The sequence below is a fragment of the Mus pahari genome, chromosome 20 (assembly GCF_900095145.1).
Source record: "Mus pahari chromosome 20, PAHARI_EIJ_v1.1, whole genome shotgun sequence".
NCBI lineage: Eukaryota > Metazoa > Chordata > Mammalia > Rodentia > Muridae > Mus > Mus pahari.
Genome location: NC_034609.1, coordinates 39,628,874 through 39,635,440, shown reverse-complemented (window position 1 = coordinate 39,635,440; position 6,567 = coordinate 39,628,874). Strand labels below are relative to the sequence as shown.

The following is a 6,567-nucleotide window of genomic DNA, read 5'->3' as shown; positions in this document are numbered from 1 at the left end:
CTCTCTCTCTGTGTGTGTGTGTGTGTGTGTGTTCTGCTCTGCTCTGCTCTAGACATCTCCTCTCACTAGTCTAAAAAAAAACTTTCTAGTTGATATAGCTAACCTGCTGCTGGAGACAACTCTGAGACAACTCTTTCTGCTAGTAAAAATTCTAAAAGCTCTCTAGATAGGTCATGGGTTTTCTAACCAAAGTTAGAAAAGCTGCTAAAAAAAAAATTCTTGGATCTTCCAACCAAGTCAGAAATCCTAACAGAAAAATTCTAAAGGTAATTCTTGGGGTTTCCAATCAAAATCAGAAAGCCAGAAAAAAAAATTCTAAAAGAGCTGCGTTCACTCTTCAGACAACCTTCTCCAGATAGCTGATAGAAAGCATTCTAAAAGAGCTGTGTTCCCTCTCTAAGTAATCCTTGGGATTTCCAGCCAAGGTCAGAAATCCTATTAGAAAAAAATCTCTAAAAGAGCTATAAAAAATTCTAAAAGAGCTGTCCATGGATTTTCCACTAAAATCAGAAAACCTGTTAGAAAACAATTCTTGAAAAGCTGCATTCGCTCTCTAAAGATCTCCAGACAGCTCAGCTCTCACTAGAGAAAAATTCTAAAAGAGAACTGCTATCACTTTCTGCTAGCTTATCTCATGCAGACCAAAAGACCAGGTTTTTTATTTATATAGTAATTCAGTTATTTATTCCGGGTTCCCTCTTGATTATCCTATGAATGACCATCCCTTGACCCCCACCCTTTTGATTCTTAGGAGACAGCATGCTGCCCTGTTGACCCTGACCCAGGGGCAGGAGCCATGCCATTCCACCCCTCCCAAGACCATGCTGGACTCAGTGTATAATTCAGAGGATCACCCGCCTCCAGGAATGCACATCCTCTACCAGGCTCTGCTTCCTGATAGACCACTGGCAGGGGTCTCTGCTACCTTCACAGGCAGCAGATGGATGAGTATAACAAGTGAGAAGGCAGTGCGGTACAACATGGCTCAGTAGCCAGTGTTGGTTCTAACTTAGGGAGTCTGACCCCAGGTGTCTTACGTTATACATATTTAAGCACAGTGCAAACTAGAGAAAATTATTCTTGTGATCATTGACTTAATCCCACACCCACAAGCTTTTTGAAGAACCAAGTCATCTAAATACAGACCAGACTACATTGAAACTCTTTATAAAGTATATGTGATGCCTTCCATAAAGATAGGTTCTATAGATTGGCTGAGAAAAACAAACTTACAAGAAGGGTCCGGAGGAAGGTCCCGTCTGGGGAGTCTCTGGCTGCACAGGTTGTGCAAAGGTCACCAGGCTAGAAAGCCTGTCTGCTCTAGCCTTCTAGATGGAAGACAGGTTGTTTGCATTCCTTTTCTTGAAGGAATAACCCTGTCTGGCTAGGATTCCAGGTTTCCCTAGAGCACACAGACCTCCATGCCCCTTTAACTACTCATTTCTTTACAACAAGCCTGATCGTGTTCCTGCTTGAGGGACTAGACACAAGTGGTTTACTGTATCTGCAAAGATACTGTACATGTTCTCCAGTTAGCTCATATGGTGCCATTTCAGAGAAGGCTTTTTCAGCTCTTCCATCGGAAGCAACACTAGACTCCAGCTGCCCTCTGCCCTGTCTGTGTTGTGCTTGCCCTCTTCCTTCTCTCCTTTCCCTTTTCCTTTTCTTCCTCCTCCCCTCCTCCTCCCCCCTTCCCTTCTCACTCCCTCCTCTTCTTCTCCTTCTCCTCCTCCTTCTCCACAGCATTTACATTTGATATTGTATAAGCATAACTTTGTATTATAGACATGTAACGTCTTGTTTGTGGCTATATCCAGGACTCCTAGAACTCTGTGGGGTTAGAGCAGCTGTTGAGCGAGTGTTGATGGCTGAGAGTGAACTTGAAGGATGTTTGCATCCACAGAGTGCCTGCATTTGAACGCCAGACACCAAGGAAACCCTGTAGCCGCAGGCACCTGCATTGGGCAGAAGCCTTGCACACGTGCACAGTGGTCCACCCCTCATCGCTCCTTTCCTGGAACCATCTTGTCTGTCATACGTGAGTTGTCCAGAGTGAATGCCCTTTGCACAGATGAGGATGCTCGGCCCAAGCCACTGAATGCTCTCCTACACATACCTGAGGCAGCTTCAGGCTGGCTGCTGTGGGTTTCAGGGACAGATTGCCTAGAGCGGCTTCCCTCCCCGCTACACAGTAGGCAGAGAAGTGAGAGGATTAAACAGAAGGATCAGTTGCCTCAGAGCATCCATCCCACAGTGGACTAAGAGCCTCAGAGCATCCATCCCACAGNGGACTAAGAGCCTCAGAGCATCCATCCCACAGTGGACTAAGAGCCTCAGAGCATCCATCCCACAATGGACTAAGTTTTCCAGAGACTTGATGTTAAACCAAATGCCAAGACCGGATTCAAAAAGAGCTTGGGAGAGAAAGAAAAGCAAAACTCTCATCTCAAGGAATTTGATGTGCATCTGCACATCTGTGTATATGTGTGTGTATGCGCATGTGTGTGCACCCATGTGTGTGGAGGCCAGAGATCAACCTCAGATGTCTTTCCTTAGATGCCATCCACCTTGTTTTATGAGGCAGGGTCTCTCAGCAGGTTGGATCTGAGTAGGCTAGGCTCCCTGGCAATGAGCCCTGCCCAGCCCCTGTCTCCTTCACCTGTCTAGGCTGGGTTACAAGCATGCATCAGCATGGCTGGCTCTTTAATCCATTGCTACGGATTGAACTCAGGTCCTCAGGCTTGCATAGGAACCACTTTACTAACCGAGATATCTCCCAGACCCCTTATGGATTTTTTTATTTTTATAAGACATCATTGTTAGAAGAGGGAGGGCAAATAGTCCTCCCACAGGCACCAGACAGCCTGTCAAAGTTCCCTCTAAAGCAGTTTCTCTATGGAGGGACATACTGCCCCCATGCCACACAGCCATTGGCTATACCGAGCAATGATCCGGGCTCCTTATCTTTAAAGCCAGTTAGAGTCAAGATTAGGCAGTGTAAGAGCATCTCTCTGGATTGTGGCTCTTTGGCCCATGGGAGAAGAATCTATTGAGAGGAAGAGGGTGAGCTGTTTAGCACCCACGGCAAGGGCTCCTGACAGCCTTCTGTCGTCAGGCGGATGTGCCCAGCTCATGCTGTCCATGCGCTTCTTTGTTCCAAGCTCCACAATTGTTACCGGCTCCCTTGCTGATGAAAGATGCAGAAAACCGCAATACAACAAAACTCTAGCCTGTGTCTTAAAACACGCCATAAATGCCTGGAGAACAACAGTAGAAATCGGTCAAGTCGGCAGACGGACGTGGATTGTTAAATTGTCAAATGACTGGTTTTTACAGCGTCCTTTGGGAAAAGTCTACCTTTCCCTCCACGGATTTTTGAAACAAAGATCCCAGCTTGCTTGAGTGCTGTCATTTACGATGTACTTACAAGGTTCATTCCTACAGCACTTGGAACCAAAGAGTTGGTCTCTACCTCCCCAAGCCCCGCACCCCCTCCCCGGGAGATATCTTTAGCTTCCGATTTATGTACCTTTAAATAAAATATCGAAAGACACTTTTCCTGAATTATTTCTTATTGAATGCACTCCTTAAGTCCCCCTTTCTTTAAATGAAAGGACTAAAACCCACCACTGATTTTGACAATGGTTTTACGGCGACCCATAACGATACATTCTGTTCTCATTGTAATTGCCCCGGGTTGAACTACGCTTATTTTAGCGGAAAGCATTCATTATTTTATCAACAACTGGCAGACCCCGCTGGTATTTACTGACTTTTCTTTAACCAAAACAACGATCATAGCTTCCATTCCTGCCTCAGCTGCTCAATCTTGCCTAAGAAATTTGGGAGCCCCCTTTGAATGGAACCCAGCACAAAGCCTTTAAGCACTCTAAGCAATAGAGTTGTAGCGAATGATAGACAAAAAAAGCCCTCCGAAGAATTGGTGCTTAATTACAACTTAATTAGCATAATTATGCATGCTAATGGCATCTCAAATGAATAGCAGTTGTCAGGAGGTTGGGACCATCTGTAAGAATGTCGGATTAATACATCATTTTTTATTTCTAACCACGCTGTAACTCTTTCCCCGAAAGTGATTTCCATTAATCAAGTTCATTTTTATTATATAGAAAATTTGGCATTTTTCATTATGGCCCATTATCTGTTTCCCCACGCAGCCCTAATACAATACTAATGAGCCCCCGAGTGGCGGGCCATGTCGACAATGGGGGTTCAGGTGTATTACTGTAATTGTTACAAACAGCACAGGCTACCTCTGGAGTAGCTGAGCCTAGTCTCTCAACACCCACCTTGCCACTGGGATCCTCCAGGGTCTAGTACAATTTTCGGAGTTTTATCAAAAACATACATATTTGTGGTTGCAAAGAAGCGCTGTAAAGAGAAAGAGGCCCATGGTTACCTGCAGCAGAGGCCGCTGTCTAAGAGTCCCTTCTGTGGAAACGTAAGGGCTTCAGGGGGCAAGAGGAAGGTTGTGCTTCCACTCAGCCCAGCTGGGCCCAGGGTGGGGGAAGGAGCCCACACTGCCAGGCCTGAAGGCCTGGGTCTCTTCTGCAGAACCAAACAGGCCAATCACTCATTGCTAAGCATGGCCATAAAACCGCGGGGGTGCTGCGTGTCTTCATGGCACTTAGCCCCCAAGACACACCCCAAATGGCAATCTCAAAATCCACATCTGGATCCCTCCCGCCTGTGCCACAAAGAGAGGATCTGCGCTGCTGCTGTGTGCTCTAGTTTAGTGGTTACAAACTCTGGCTTAGAGCATTGTGGGTGGGGGTAGGGGTTGGGGGGCAAGAGTGGGGGTAGGGGTATAGTGTGGAGTTGTCCGTGGGCCCTCCTTCTTCTCATCATGCTCACTTCCCTACATAATTGAGTCAGGTCTTCCCATTTCTTCCCCCCCCCCCCCCCGGAGGAGGAGATGCATCTGTTGCTACATTTCCACTCAGAAAAACGCCAGGGTTGGTGTCCAGGATCTCTTCAGGGAGCAGGAGTGTCTTTCAGCTCTTTCTATCCACTCCCAAGCTCCAGGGAGCATCCGAGCTGCTCAGAGCAAGAAAGGCCACAGCTGTGTGTCCGGCCCTGATTGCTGCCTTACCAAGAGCTCTCTGCCTTGGCAGGAGCAATGATGACAAACCTCTCCCTCTGGAACAGCACCAGCTACAAGGGTTGAGGGTGGGGTGAGGTGGGCGAGCCTTTGCGGGGGCGGGGCGCAGTGAGAGTGAGGAGATATTTTTTGTTTGTTTTTTTGTTTGTTTGTTTGTTTTGCAGTTGTGGCTAGGGAAGATGGGTGGGGTTGGGGGTGCCAGCAGGTTTCTTAGCCTTGGCAGGGTGGGAGGCACTGGGGCCTGCGCTGGTCTTGCCTCTTTCATGTGGAATCTACAACTGAAGTCCACTCCTGATCCAGACTCAGGCTCGACTACATGGTGTTCTTGTACGAAGACGAGAGCGTTTTATTTCTCTGAAATTTAAATTTGGCCTGGCATCCTTTCGGTGAGTCTTTGTGCGTTAGTAACCTTGTTCTGGACACAGATAGCTAAGCCTTGAATCCGGTCCCTGTCTCTCTACCAGCTGGGTGACTCTACCCATGACAAAACTCCGTGTTTTTAGACAATGCTACTTTGGCAGGTTGTCAGCAGGCAAATGCCTAGGACGATATCACACAGTGAGCACTCATGGGGTGATTGTTTCTTTAACAGCTCTACTCCGTTTCTGAGTTTATTGTATTTGAAGTTCCCGCCTGCTCGCGTCACTTAAACACTGGGCTGGTTACCAGTCAAAAGCTTTTGCAGGCTCTTGAGAGTCTAAAGGTCAGGAGAACAGGAGTCAGGTGTTCTTCGCAGTGTTTGTGTGACCCATGAGGGCTGCTGTGCTACCACGTGGCAGATCAGAGGTAGCCAGACACAGCAGGACAGCACAAGCGCTGGTCCTACCCCTGCTTCACTGAGCTACCCCCCTGGCCCTTGCTTCAATCATCGTGGGACAGGACCGCTCTCACGAGGCAGGTAGAGAGAGTTGCTTTGTGACAGCCAGGCAAAGTTGACGCCCAGCCTTCCCTGAAAATGGAGACCCACATCCACGGTCATGCTCTGTCTCCCACACGTCCACCTATATGAGAGACCTGCCTCTGAAATACCAGCCCTGGGGGATGCATCCGGAGGACTCCAGGTGAGCCCACAGCTGCGATGTCTGCACCCTGGTGTTTAGCACAGCCCTATTTATGACAGACAGGATACGGAAGCTTCTCAGATGCCCTTCAGCAGGTGAACGGATAGGGAAAAGGGACGCATCCTATGAAGAAAACTAAGACAGACTGAGAAAGCTGGGCTGTCAGTGCTGCTCCGTGAACATGCAGTCAGTGAAGTTGTCCACGACAGGCTTCAAGTTGGCAGATAAAGAGACTAGAGCTAAATCTCTGTTTCCATGAACTGGGCAATGTCAGGCAGGCCCCGGCCTGAGAAGCTGCCCTGTCACCTGGCCCGAGGCAAGGACCATGGGTCAGCAGCAGTTTCCAGACTTCCTCAGCAACAGTTTCCAGACCTCCCCAGCAAA

The 6,567-nt window shown here is 48.0% G+C and overlaps 1 non-coding gene and 1 pseudogene across 1 annotated transcript; both read right to left on the bottom strand.

The window, feature by feature from the left end:
* Positions 1 to 273: 273 nt before the first annotated feature.
* On the bottom strand, positions 274 to 336 carry LOC115062727. Its single transcript, XR_003842657.1, has one exon. It is a non-coding gene; the product is annotated as a U7 small nuclear RNA (small nuclear RNA).
* A 71-nt stretch (positions 337 to 407) lies between these two features.
* Positions 408 to 473, bottom strand: LOC115062729 (annotated as a pseudogene).
* Between the last annotated feature and the right edge of the window lie 6,094 nt (positions 474 to 6,567).